Here is a 15,028-nt window from a genome sequence, read left to right as displayed (position 1 = left end):
TCCAGGATTGTTTTATTGATTTACTTGGCTACGTTGATCGGATCTGTGTCAAAATGAGTCACTGTGTGACAAGAACATTTGGTTCCTTGGCATGTGATATTTTCCTTCCTCATACAGTGTCTTTTTAACTGCTTTCCCTGCTATCGAACACAGCACAGCCATAGAACTCTCCATAAGGAATGAAGTGTACCTTCCTAAATGCTGGTTGGCTGCTTAGTATGTTGGACCTGCAAGTGCTATAATGAGATAGGTATAAGCCATGGTGCTAACTCAGATTACAGGACACAACATCAGAAGGAGTGAGACTAGGATGAGTATGTGAAGAGGGATGTCTTTGAATTTGCACAGTGATATTATGACTAGATTATTAACCCAGTGACCTAGGTAATGTTCTGGGGACCCAGGTTTGAAACCCACCAAACAACGAACAATTCAAAAACATGTCAGGAATTAAGAGTCAAATGTTGACCATAGAACCATTGTCAATTATCACAAAAACCCATCTAGCTCATTAATGTCCTTCAGGGAAGGAAACTGCTACCCTTAACTGGTCTGGCCTACACGTAATTACAGGCCCGCAGCATTGTGGTTGACTCTTCACTGCCCTCTGGGCAATTACGAATGGCCAATTAATGCTGGCCCAGTCAGTAATGCCAACATCCCATGACTGAATGAAAAAAGATAACAAAGTGTGGAGCTGGATGAACACAGCAGGCCAAGCAGCAACTCAGGAGCACAAAAGCTGACGTTTCGGGCCGCGACCCTTTACCAGAGAGGGATCTGAGTTCCACACTTTGTTATCTTGGATTCTCCAGCATCTGCAGTTCATATTGTCTCTGAATGAAAAAATGATTGCTTGATGCACACATTTTAATCACCTGATTTAAGTGACTTAAAATTATTTTATATTTGAAAAGAAATGTAAATTATGAATACTGAATAAAACAGGTCATAAACAATGAATAAGTCACTGCAAAACAAAGCATTTATTTGTTTTTACAAGAAAAAATCCATTTAGCACAAATTGGAGTATTAATTTCCCTTCCATTTGTTACAGGGGCCTGGTTTGCTAAGGTAAAACAGTTGGGAGAATGGAGCGTATTACTCAGTTCACCAATTATTACTAAACACAAAGAAGTGCTAATGCTTTTAGCACTAACAAGCTAATGTTTCCAATCATCTGGACAACCTGAAACATTAGCTTGCTGTCTTTCCGTGATACTGCCTGACCCACTGTGACCTCCAGCACTTTTTGTTTTCAGTACACATCTGCAGAATCTGCAGTAATTTGCTCTCACAAAACCTGTCTGATAGATGACCCTGAGATAATGGGAACTGCAGACGCTGGAGAATTCCAAGATAACAAAATGTGAGGCTGGATGAACACAGCAGGCCAAGCAGCATCTCAGGAGCACAAAAGCTGACGTTTCGGGCCTAGATGATCTATCTAGGCCCGAAACGTCAGCTTTTGTGCTCCTGAGATGCTGCTTGGCCGGCTGTGTTCATCCAGCCTCACATTTTGTTATCTTGATAGATGATCCTGTTAATGTTGGCTTGTAAGTTGAGAACTTCATTTCTCTATTGAACAATAGAGGTGATTGAAAGTCTCTGATCGACAAGAGATTACAGTAAATGTGAAACAGTGAGTGACAAAAATGTGAGGGTGCAAATAATTTATGAATGAGATATTTACACAAAGAGATGATGAAATGAGAGACTCATGTTTGGAGAGACATTCCTAAACGAATTACATGAGAAAGCTTAAATCCCACAATTTGACTGACACGTGACCCGGAATAAAACATCATAATCATGGCTGATTACTCACCCCCTTCTTCCTGGCAGTCAATACCTATTCCTAGAGACAGTAGGAATTGCAGATCCTGGAAATCTGAGATAACAAGGTGCAGAACTGGATGAACACAGCAGGCCAAGCAGCATCAGAGGAGCAGGAAAGCTGATGTTTCGGGCCTAGACTCTTCTTCAGAAATGGGGGAGGGGTAGGAGGTTCTGAAATAAATAGGGAGCGAGGGAGAGGTGGACAGAAGATGGATAGAGGGGAAGATAGGTGGGGAAGAGACAGATAAGTCAAAGAGCCTGGGATGGGCAGGTATAGCATTTCCTGCAGTTGCAGGGAAAAGTGCCGTGTGTGGTGGGGCTGGAGGGGAGTGTGGAGCGGATAAGGGAGTCACGGAGAGAGTGGTCCCTCCAGAAAGCAGATAAGGGTGGGGAGGGAAAATGTCTTTGGTGGTGGGGTCGGATTGCAGATGGTGGAAGTGTCGGAGGATGATGCGTTGGATCCGGAGGTTGGTGGGGTGGTACGTGAGTACGAGGGGGATTCTGTTTTGGCAGTTATGCGGGGAGGGGGTGTGAGGGATGAGTTGCTTGAAATGTGGGAGACATGGTCCAGGGTATTCTTAACCACTGAAGGGGGGAAGTTGCAGTCCTTGAAGATCGAGAACATCTGAGATGTATGGAAGTGAAATGCCTCATCCTGGGAGCAGATGCAGTGGAGGCAAAGGAATTGGGAATAGGGGATGGCATTTTTGCAGGAAGGTGTGTGAAAGGAGGTATATTCTAAGTAGCAGTGGGAGTTGGTGGGCTTGAAATGGATATCGGTTTCCAGGTGGTTGCCGGAGATGGAGACAGAGAGGTCAAGGAAGGAGAGAGAGGTATCGGAGATGGCCCAGGTGAACTTGAGGTTGGAGTGGAAGGTGTTGGTGAAGTGGATGAACTGTTCGAGCTCCTTGTGGGAGCATGAAGCGGCCCCGGTACAGTCATCAATGTAATGAGGAAGAGGTGGGGTTTAGACCCAGTGTAGCTATGGAAGAGGGATTGCCGTCCTCGACCTCAACAACTTTTCTTTCAATTCCTCCCACTTCCTACAGACAAAGGGGATGGCCATGTGGACCTGCATGGGCCCAAGCTATGCCTGCCTGTTTGTAGGTTACGTGGAACAATCCCTCTTCCGCACCTACACTGGCCCTAAACCCCACCTCTTCCTCCGTTACATTGATGAATGTTTCGGTGTCACCTTATGCTTCCACGACGAGCTCCATCAGTTCATCCACTTCACCAACGCCTTCCACCCCAACCTTAAGTTCACCTGGACCATCTCTGATGCCTCTCTCTCCTTCCTGGACCTCTCTGTCTCCATCTCCAGCAACCACCTGAAGACCAATATCCATTTCAAGCCCACCAACTCCCACAGCCTCCGAGAATACTCCTCCTCCAACACAGCTTCCCGCAAAAAAGCCATCCCCTATTCCCATTCCTTCGCCTCCGCCACATCTGCTACCAGGATGAGGCATTCCACTCCGAAACATCTCAGATGTCCTCGTTTTTCAAGGACCACAACTTCCCCCCCTTCAGTGGTCAAGAACGCCCTCGACCATGTCTCCCGCATTTCATGCAACTCATCCCCCACATGCCCTCCCTGCAATAACAACCAAAACAGAAACCCCCTCGTCCTCACGTGCTACCCCATCAACCTTCAGATCCAACACATCATCCTCCAACACTTCCGCCATCTGCAATCTGACCTCATCACCAAAGACATTTTTCCCTCCCCACACTTATCTGCTTTCCAGAGGAACCACTCTCTCCGGGACTCCCTCGTCCACTCCACACTCCTCTCCAGCCCCACCACACCCGGCACTTTCCCCTTCAACTGCAGGAGCTGCTCCACCTGCCCCTACACCTCCCCATCCACATCTGCTATGTGGTGTACTGTATCCGCTGTTCCCATTGTGGCCTCCCCTACATCGGGAAAACCAAGTGGAGGCTTGGGGACCGCTTTGCAGAACACCTCCGCTCAGTTCGCACTAAACAACTGCACCTTCCAGTCGCAAACCATTTCAATTCCCCCTCCCATTCTCAGATGACACGTCCATCCTGGGCCTCCTGCAGTACCATAATGATGCCACCCGTAGGCTGCAGGAACAGCAACTCATATTCGCTTGGGAACCCTGCAGCCCAATGGTAGCAATGTGGATTTCACAAGCTTCAAAACCAGCCCAGCATGTCCCCGCACCCCTAACCTGTCCTTCCTCCCACCTATCCCCTCCTCCCACCTCAAGTCCCACCCCCATCTCCTACCTACTAACCTCATCCCGCCCCCTTGACCTGCCCGTCCTCCCCGGATTGACCTATCCCCTCCCTACCTCCCCACCGAACTGAACCTCTGCTGGCTCCATCCCCACCTCTTTGACCTGCCTGTCTCCTCCCCACCTATCTTCTCCTCTATCCATCTGCTATGCGCCTCCCCGTCTCTCCCTATTTATTTCAGAACCCCCCCTCCCCTCCCCATTTCTGAAGAATTGTCTAGGCCCAAAACGTCAGCTTTCCTGCTCCTCTGATGCTCCAATACCTATTCATATTTGTCTCAGTGTTTTACTCAGTCTTTCAAAAAAGAATTCATGGTAACCATGAAAAACATGCTTAAATGAATGCTAATTTTAAGCTAATTAACTCTTCAAAGAATCATCTATTGAGATTGTCTTCAAAGTAGATTATTTTTCAAATATTATTAAATACTCATCAGCTGGTACAATATGAATTCAAGTTTTGTCAAATCAATTGTTTAAATCATTTGGAGGATGAGTCTGGCAGCTTTGTCACTCGTTTTCAAGACTGACACTAATGGTGGAAGCCCCCAGCATTAATAAGTCACGGGCCGTTGAAATTGGCAATGTCTTTAATTGTCTTCAAGTAATGAATTGTCCAAAAATTCCAACTCCATGTTAATCCTGTAGTCTGCTTTTCCATACAAAGAGGTCACTCGAGTAATTGGATCAGTTGTCAGTGTGAATAAAGAACAGGATTTTTGCACACTAATACTTCTACATTGAAGCTAGAATCTATTATTCAGATGATGGCATTGTCTTTTTCATTGTGGGTGTGTGGAATTGACTTATTTTTCAGTTATTTCTTTGAGAGATCCAATATTGAGGTCTGCTTCAGAGATCTGATACTATAATTTAAGTAAAGAATCTCCCTGAGTTAAGTGGAGAACACTTGCATGCTCACACACACCACACACACACACTCACACACATACATTCACAGACACACGCTCACATACAGAAATACACACGTTCGCATGCACACATGCGCACACACACACGCTCACACACATGCACATGCTCACACACACTTGCATGATCTGATGCTCACACTTCCAGACACACACACTCACATGATCACACACACACACATTAAGACACATCCACAAATGACCCTCGCACAAGAGCACACACACTCACACTCACACCTTCACATGCCTGTACTCTCACACACTGACACGCACACACTGAGAGATTGTAACTACTGTGAGGGCTCAGTGTGATCCAGCTTTGGTATGATGGAACTGGCTGAAACAAAAGCGGATGATTGCCAGAGAACATCTGGAGCAGAATCTGTGGAGAGAAAACTGTGGAGAGAAACTGAGTCCTATTCTTCATTAATGCCACCCGCCCCAAACTGATGGGAGCAAATTTTACATAAAACAAAGGATCACCTCCCTCGTGGATAACTTTCCCAATTCCAATGCGGTTATGTTGTAAACTGAACCAATTTACTTAGGTTTCCTTGAGTAGAGTGAGTTTATTAGTTACTAAAATGTAAGAAAAATGAAACCTACACACAACTAGAAATGAGAAGCAAATAAAAACATAACTCATGTCAAGACATTTGAATGAACCTTTAGTTTGTTCATACAGAGTAGATGCTAAAACATTGTAGCTTTCCAGCTGTGTGATTCTGGTGGTGTTGACTGTGGCAGCTGAACAGTAGATTTTGAGATACTGGGTTCTGCAGACTCAATGTAACTTGTTCAGTTTTATATTGAATTGTAGCTTTTGGCTGGCAACAGCAACCAGAGACAAGCGGGCCTTAGTGTTCCTTTATATTTGACCTGCAAGAGCAGGAGTATCCTGGATCTCATCTGGAACATGCATGTTATGCTCTAGTCAAGTAGCTCTCAAATACAAGCCTAGTACGTTAGTAACACAAGTCCAAATTGTGGATGTGAGTTTGCTGGCTGAGCTGGAAGGTTAGTTTTCAGACATTTTGTCACCTTTTTTTGATTTGAAAAAATATACTTTATGCATAAGATGTACAAAAAAGAAAACATATTTATACACCTACCCAGTCATGCAAGCCGCTCCGGGTTACCCAGGGGGTATGTACACCAACTAAAGGAAAAAAACAAAGAAGCAAAAAAAAAAAGCAAAGAAAATACCCCGGCAGTCGTCACCCGGCACAGTCCCCGTTGGCCCCCTGACCAGTTGGGGAAGGAGCCAGCTGGGCCCAGTTACCAGATAGGGCCCTTTTTTCTATTCTGGACGAGGGGTTTCATACCGTGGTCTTTCCCCACCGCGCCTTGGCGGCGGCTGCCCCAAGCTTTAGCGCGTCCCTCAGCACGTAGTCCTGGACCTTGGAGTGCGCCAGTCTGCAACGTTCGGTCGGGGTCAGTCCTTTCAGCTGGCAGACCAGCAAGTTGTGGGCAGACCAAAGAGCGTCTTTCACCGCATTGATGGTCCTCCAGGCACAGCTGATGTTGGTCTCGGTGTGCGTCCCGGGAAACAGCCCGTAGAGCACGGAGTCCCGCGTCACGGAGCTGCTCGGGACGAACCTCGACAAATACCACTGCATCCCCCTCCAGACGTCCTGCGCAAAGGCACACTCCAGAAGGAGGTGATCGACAGTCTCGTCCCCCCCGCAGCCACCTCGAGGGCAGCGTGCGGTGGCGCAGAGATTCCGGGCATGCATTAAAGATCTCACTGGCAGACCCCCTCTCACCGCCAGCCAAGCAATGTCCTTGTGCTTGTTTGAAAGTTCTGGCAATGAGACATTCTGCCAAATGACTTTGGCAGTCTGCGTGGGGAACCACACGACGGGACCCACCCTCTCCTTTTCCCGAAGGGTCTCGAGGATACTATGTGCTGACCATTGCCTGACGGCCTTGTGGTCAAAGGTGTTTCGTTTCAAAAATTTCTCCACGAAGGACAGGTGGTACGGAACGGTCCAACTACTCGGAGCGTTCCGCGGCAAAGAGGCCAGGCCCATCCTTCGCAACACCAGGGACAGGTAGAACCTCAGTAAGTAGTGACACTTGGTGTTTGCGTACTGAGGATCTACGCACAGCTTGATGCAGCCACACACAAAGGTAGCCGTCAGGGCGAGGGTGGCGTTCGGTACGCCCTTTCCCCCATTTCCCAGGTCTTTGTACATGGTGTCCCTGCGGACCCGGTCCATCCTCGACCCCCAAATGAAATGGAAGATGGCCCGGGTGACCGCAGCGGCACAGGTCCAGGGAATAGGCCAGGCCTGCGCCACATACAACAGTACCGAAAGCCCCTCGCACCTGACAACCAGGTTCTTACCCGCGATGGAGAGGGACCGGAGCATCCACCTGCCCAGCTTCTGCTTCAATTTGGTGATACGCTCCTCCCAAGTCTTAGTGCACACCCCAGCTGCACCGAACCAAACACCCAGCACCTTCAGGTATTCTGTCCTGACGGTGAAGGGGATGAAGGAGCGGTCGTCCCAGTTCCCAAAGAACATGACCTCGCTCTTACCCCTATTGACTTTGGCACCCGAGGCCAGTTCAAACTGGCCGCAGACGCTCAACAGCCTACTCACCGACCGACGATCGGTGCAGAAGACGGCGACGTCGTCCATGTACAGGGAGGTCTTGATCTGAAGGCCTCCACTGCCTGGGATAGTCACGCCCTTCAGGCTCACGTCCTTCCTGATGGATGCGGCGAAGGGCTCCACACAGCACACGAACAAGGCAGGAGAGCGCGGGCAGCCCTGCCTGACTCCAGATCTGACGGGAAAACTGTCCGATTCCCAACCGTGGATCGAGACTGCGCTAACGATGTTGGCATAGAGCAGCCGGATCCAATTGCGGATGCCCTCCCCGAACCCCAATTTGGAGAGGACGTCCCTCATGTAAGCATGAGAGACCCTGTCGAAGGCCTTCTCCTGGTCCAGGCTGACGAGGCAGGTGTCCACCCGCCTGTCCTGTACGTAGGCGATCGTATCCCTGATGAGCACGAGGCTCTCAGCAATCTTCCTGCCCGGCACAGCACAGGTTTGGTCAGGGTGAATCACCGACTCCAGGACAGACCTGACCCGGTTGGCTATGACCTTGGCCAGGATTTTGTAGTCCACGTTCAATAGTGAAATGGGACGCCAATTCTTAATTTCTTCCCTCTCCCCCTTCCTCTTGTAAATGAGGGTGATGATGCCCTTCCTCATGGACTTGGACATTTCCCCTGCCCGAAGCGCACTATCGTACACCTCCAGCAGGTCCTGGCCGACAAGGTCCTATAGAGTGGAATTCAGCTCGACCGGTAAGCAGTCGCTCCTGGGAGTCTTATTCCTCTCCAAGGACTTGAGGGCTCTGGTCAGCTCATCCAGGGATATCGGCCGATCCAGCCACTCCCTCCTGCCGTCGTCTAAGACCTCCGTGATAGACGACAGGAACGACTCGGAGGCCGTGCTGTCCGTAGGCTTCGTGTCGTACAGTCCGGCATAGAAGGATCTGCTGATCCTCAAAATGTCGGGCCGAGATGACGTCACCGAGCCGTCGTCCTCCTTCAGCCGGCTAAGCACAGAGCTGTCTTTGTGCACCTTCTGAAAGAAGAAACACGAGCACATCTCGTCCTGCTCCACGGAGCGGACCCTGGACCGGAAGATTATCCTGGAGGCCTCCGTGGCGAAGAGCGAGGCTTGCTGGCCCCTCACCTCGTGGAGGTCCTCCGTGACATCGACCCCCATCAACTGCAGAAGGAGCAGGTTCTGCACCCTTTTCTGGAGTCGCGACAGCTTTCCCTGCCTCTCTCTTGCCTTCTGAACACCCTTGAGGACAAAGAACCTCTTGATGTTCTCCTTCACCGTCTCCCACCAGTCGTCTGGAGACTCAAAGAGGGGTTTCACGGTTCTCCAACCGGCGTACTCCCTCTTAAGCTCCTCGAAATTCTCTGGGGTCAACAGAGTCGTGTTGAGCTTCCACGTCCCCTTGCCGGCCGGCTGGTCGTCCTGTAAGTGACAGTCGGCCAGCAGGAGGCAGTGGTCAGAGAAGAACACTGGCTCAACGCCGGTGGACTGGACTGAGAGCGCCCGTGACACAAACAGGAAGACTATCCTTGAGCGAATAGACCCGTCTGGCCGCAACCAGGTGTACTTCCACTGCACTCCGTCTGCAGGGGCGCTGAAGACATCGAGCAGCTTGGCGTCCTTCACTGTGCCCATCAGGAATCTGGACGTGACGTCCAGTTGACTCCCCCCACCCGTTGTCCCCACGCCGGATCTTCCATCTGCATCGATAATGCAGTTGAAGTCTCCGCCTAGGATGACCGGCCTGGACGTAGCCAGCAGGGGTGGAAGCCGCTGCAGGACGGCCAACCGCTCACTCCGTACCGCTGGGGCGTACACGTTGATCAGCCTCAGGGGAGCGTTCCTATAGGTGATGTCAGCCACTAGGAGGCGCCCCCCCCACCACCTCCTGAACTTGACAGATGGTGAAGTTGCGCCCCCGCAGCAGAATAGCCAGGCCCGAGGAGCAACAGTCGTTACCCCCCGACCAGATTGAAGGCCCACAGATCCAGGGCCGGACCACTTCCCGTACCTGCCGAGGTGCGGTATCCCGCACTCCTGCAGAAACAGGAGGTCCGCCTTGATGGTGGTCAGGTAGGCCAACGTGGACACACATCGTGCGGTGGACTTGACGCTGCGCACATTAATGCTCGCAACTCGTACCCCCATTGTGGGCACTGACCGCTGTATCCTCCCCCAGTCCAAGGTCCAGCCCCTCTATCTGTCCCTTCATGCCCATTGCTCGGGCGAACTGCTGGACGCTCTCCGGGCTCAGGAAACCGTCTGTGCTGCCTTCTGGGTGGCATTCCCCCCGTTGGGGGTACGGAGGCAGGAGAGTCCGGCTCTGGGTCAGGCTGGGGATGTGCTGTTTCCTCCTTTCCGCCTGGAAGTTCCGGGAGGCCCTCCAGTGACCCAGCAGCACGTGACTGGGTGTCGGAGGGAGCCTCAGGATGCTTCCCGTCACCTGGAAGCGTGGTGCTGCTTTCCTTCCCCCTCGAGATCTTTAACTTCTGCTTCGGGCGAGCCCTCTCCGAATCCCCCTCGTCAGAGGAGCTCTTGTAGCCCCCCTGTAGCTGCCTCTTCCCGCCTGATGGTTGCGGTTCCTGGGCCCGTCGACGCACCTTCCTCCTCGCTTTCTGGACCGTCGTCCACTCCCCTGGGTCGCCTGTCGCCGCCTCCATCGACACCGGGTTGTCGGGGGCGGGGAGCGGAGCCTGCAGGGGCGCTTTGCTGGCCTCGGGCCCAACCTGCGGGGCTGGGCCCTCCTGCACGACCTGGCCCTCCAGCACATTAGTGGGGTCCTTGCTGGGCCCTGGTGCCTTCCTCTCCTCCGTGGAGGGGCTGGCCCTGCATTGCCCCTGCCGGCGACCTGGGCGTAGGTGGTTCCCCGCTGCGGGCATGCCCTACAGAAGTGGCCCGCTTCCCCGCAAAGGTTGCAGCTTCTCTCTCGTGGGCAATCCTTTGCAAGGTGTCCCTCCTCCCTGCAGTTCCTGCAGATGGTGGCTTTGCAGTCGGCCGCCATGTGACCTGACCTACCACAGGCATGGCAGACTTTAGGTTGCCCTGCATAGGTCAGGTAGCCCTTGCTCCCGCCAATCGCGAAGCTGGACGGTGGGTGTACGACATTCCCGTCCGCGCCCATCCTCAGCGCCACCTTGACCTGCCTCTTACTGGTCCAGATGCCAAAGGGCTCCATGATGTCGGTTAGGTCCCCTTCCACCTTCACGTACCTTCCAAGGAAGGTCAGGACATCAACTGCTGGCACATGCGGGTTGTACATGTGTACAGTCACCATACGGCTCCTCTGTGCTGGCATCACGAACAGCAGGACAGCGGTCAAGACAGAGAGGGGGCCCTCACCTCCTTTCTCCTTGAAAACCTCCAGGAAGCGCTCGCAAAGCTTGGCAATCCTGAAGGTTACATCGTAGAAACCTCCTCCGGGGAAATCCTGCAGGCAGTAAATGTCCGCAGCAGCGAACCCGCAACAGTCCAACAGGACCCTCTTCACAAAGAAGGTGCGGTCCACAGGTGCACCTTCATCCACCTTCTTTACGGAAACACAGATGGTGTTCCGGACCCCCTGGCCTGGGGCACGAGCACTTGCCGCAGCCATCGTTGCAGGTTGGCTGCTCCCCTGAACCAGCGTTAGGCCGAAGCCAGCATTAAGATCCACTGGTCACAAGGGTGCACAGCCAACCCGACGTCCTCCTTTCACCTCCAACACAGCACTCTCCTCCTCTTGGCCCACAAGAGAGTGGGTCTTTATTTTGTTCCAGATGTAAGCTGGTTCACTGAGCTTGCAGGTTTGTTCCCAGATGTTTTGTCACCATTCTCGGTAACATCATCAGTGAGCCTCCAATGAAGCACTGGTGTTATGTCCCGCTTTCTATTTATCTGCTTAGGTTTCCTTGGGTTGGTGATGTCATTTCCTGCATTGGTGATGTCATTTCCTGTTCTTTTTCTCAGGGGATGGTAGATTGATTTGGAGCCAATGTGTTTGTTGATGGAGTTCCGGTTGGAATGCCATGCTTCTAGGAATTCTCGTGCGTGTCTCTGTTTGGCTTGTCCTAGGATGGATGTGTTGTCTCAATCAAAGTGGTGTCCTTCCTCATCTGTATGTCAGGATATGAGTGAAAGTGGGTCATGTCGTTTTGTGGCTGGTTGATGTTCATGTATCCTGGTTGCTAGCTTGCTGCCAGTTTGTCCAATGTCGTGTTTGTCACAGCTCTTGCAAGGTATTTTGTAGATGACATCTGCTCAGTAACATCTGCCCCAGGATCAGAATGTTTACAGCAAGTGTAGGGGGCCAGAGTGAGTACTCCTCTCCTTGTTATTGCAAAATGTTTACATGCCATTTGGAAAATCTTTATGGGGTTACATAAAGATAGCAGAGTTTAGGGGAAGTGATGACCTCGTGGTGATATCACTGTTAATCCATTGATTAATGTTCTCATTGAATAATTGCTAATGTTCTGGGGACCCAGGTTTGAAACCTGCTGTGGCAAATGGGAGATTTTGAATTCAATAAAAATCTGGAATTAAGGGTCTAATGATGACCACAAATCCAATGCTGACTGTCAGGGAAAACCCATCTGGTCCTTTGAAGAAGGAAACTACCATCCTTTCCCTGGTCTGGCCCACATGTGACTCCAGACCTACAGCAATGTGCTTGACTCATTTTATTTTCACTCAGGGCATGAGGGCATCACTGGCTAGGCAGCATTTATTGCCCATCTCTAATTGCCCAGAGGGCAGTTATGTGTCAACCACATTACTGTGGTTCTGGAGTCACAAAACGGCCATATCAGGTAAGGATGGCAGTTTCCTTCCTTAATGGACAACTACCCTCTGGAATGGGCAATATATGCTGGCCCAGCCATCAACCCCCTTGTCTTGTGAATGAATAATAGAAAGATGATCCAGTGATTAACTTCCTTCGGCACGGACACCCCCACCATTGGATCAGACTTCCTTTAAGGCTGAGGCATGGCTTTGTAATTGAAAATCAGTTCCTCCTTTGGGCTATAAAGAAAATATATTACGCTTCCATTTGTCTGAAAATATTCCTCCTCCCCCCCACAGCTCACCTCTACAGTTACCAATCAGCTATCATGTCCCCCTCTGACCCTGAGTCAATCTGTCTTCCAAATGAGAATGTCCGATGCATATCCTCAGTGCTGTCGCTAGTTTCCATGGAAATCTCTCACTTCTGCAAGATTGATGTGTGAAATGATGTTGGTTGGAAATAAAAAGAGGTTTAGAGAAGCATGTGGTATTAACATGTGCCTCAGTAGTTCTGTGCTATGTATAAATAAAGGGTAGAATGGTGTGTTGGTGTCTGTGTGACACCAAGAACAGAATGTTTACCTTTGTGTAGAGGCTCACCACTGGCTGGTGACCAATTTACCAGCACTCACTCTGACCCCAGATCCTTATCCCGTGGCAAGATGAATGCTGTCAGAGCAACTTGCCTAAAAGCAGTGGGTTGTCGATGAATGCACACTGTGACCTTTTGCAGCCTTTTGCCAGACCCTGACAGGAATTTGCTCAAATTCCTGCTGCCTCTCTCTGAGGATAGGTCCATGGACTGGCTGTTGACTGGAGAAATGGGGACAACTCTGCATTCAGCTTTAGATGCCGTCCCCAGTTCCTATCGACTACAACGGCAATGTGGATGAATTGCTTCTGTGATGGCAGCCATGGCCACTTCTTATTATTTCAAAACATTTTAAAAGTTTTGCTGAAAAAGTGCCTCCATCTTGCAGCTTCTTCAAGCCTGAGGGCTCCTATTGGGCCTCCAGTTTCAAGATCTTGCTCACCAAGCTTGGCTGCACTCTGCCATTTCATGAAGCCTCTCTGCCTGCTGACTCTTCCCCTGTACAGTCCTGACCTCCATTTGACCCCAACCCAGAATCCGACCTGAGTATGGTACCTATTGATTGATACCAGAATACGTCCTCCTGAGTTTGTGACCTTTTGTCAGTCACAGTGAGAAAGTGGCATCCTTGGCTGTTTCCACATTCATTCATATTCCACTTCACTCTAGTCTGGCTTCCCATAACTTGTTCTCAAACATTATTGCTAGACAGTTTGACACACACACACACACACACACACACACACACACACACACACACACACACACACACACACACACACACACACACACACACACACACACACACACTGAAAGCGAAGCAAAGTGTGACAAGGTACAGCCACAGTTATTCATTTGAAACAAAATACAGAATATGAACAGATCATGAGGAGGGGCTTTATTTGCAACCTCATTATCCTAGTTCTATTTCTCATAACCCAGTGAGAGGTCAAGTGGAAATTGTGAAAGAGAGTATTAAAGCTAGCAGTAAATGTCTTCACAAAATCTAACGATCAGGAGTGTCGGTGAGGGAATGTGAAAAAAAACTTTTTTAAAAATTGGATTGTTTTAAATTAGTTCTCTTTTCACTTCTAATTCAGCTTCGTGTGGGTTTATTGGAGTCACTGCTTCTTTCAAATTTGAAAATCTCAGTGATGGGAGAGCAATGCATCTATGTTGCAGGTCATGACTTGGGAGGAGGAACTAACTATGTCCTCTCTTAATCTCTTTAGTGAAGCTGACATTCCTGTATGTTGGCAGCTCAGAAGCTTTTGCATTTCTGTGTCTGGGCAGAACGACCAGGACTGTTCTGCCTACAGAGAACATGCAAAAGTGACCTAATCATTTGGATGATGCTGTTGTTGCTGTTAGTAACCCTGAGAAGATTGGTAGCCGTTAGCAACATACACATAAGAACAGGTTTCCTGAGCTTCTGTTTACAAAAAAAAATCTGGCACTCTAGCTTGAGGCATTGAAGCTTATTGTCAGTAACACAAAAGCGCTTGTTTCCATGGGCCTGGAGGCTCGTCAATATGGGCCTCAATGGGCTTCAATGGGTCTCAATATTTAATTGTAGAGAAAGAAGGGAATTTATAATTAAATCATGTTCGCCTCAGTTGATGTTGGAACTCAGAATTCAGGCATGGAACTGTTTTGCTAACATGAGGAAGGATATAGAAATTTCTTCATACAATTGCTTCCTGTTTTTGAAGATTGCTAAATATAATTGCAAAGGAACTGACAGCAGCACAATTAAGATCAACTTCAGTTAAAAAGCCAAAAATGGGATAATAGGGAAGTTAGACATCGTTTTCAACAATCAACAATTAAAGAGAAATTCTAAAGTGTCCGAGGATATGTCGGCTTAGCTAGAAATGAGAAGGGGTGGATGTTTAACTTTAATGTACGAATTAGCGAAGTGCCTTTAAGCGGACAACAAAGTTTGCGCATTACATTACAATCCTTATTATGTGTGATTGTTAGACCGACTTTCAGATTCAAGAAGTTTTTAAAATTACAGTTTTATGGTGAAACGACAAGGTAAGT

General features: G+C 49.6%; 1 protein-coding gene across 3 annotated transcripts in view; it reads left to right on the top strand.

Annotated features, from left to right (window-relative positions):
- Window positions 1–15,028, top strand: part of LOC125464943 (proto-oncogene tyrosine-protein kinase Yrk-like) — a 310,765-nt gene that overhangs the window by 74,901 nt on the left and 220,836 nt on the right. The window contains exon 1 of one of the 3 annotated variants that reach the window (XM_048557893.2): window positions 14,456–15,022. The exons of the other annotated variants lie outside the window; for them this stretch is intronic. The gene's annotated coding sequence lies outside the window, so the exon portion shown is untranslated. Of the gene's footprint in view, window positions 1–14,455; window positions 15,023–15,028 lie in introns of those variants that run through there. 3 annotated transcript variants of the gene reach the window in all.

This window comes from Stegostoma tigrinum, chromosome 24, assembly GCF_030684315.1.
Source record: "Stegostoma tigrinum isolate sSteTig4 chromosome 24, sSteTig4.hap1, whole genome shotgun sequence".
NCBI lineage: Eukaryota > Metazoa > Chordata > Chondrichthyes > Orectolobiformes > Stegostomatidae > Stegostoma > Stegostoma tigrinum.
This window is presented reverse-complemented; position numbering and strand designations above follow the sequence as displayed.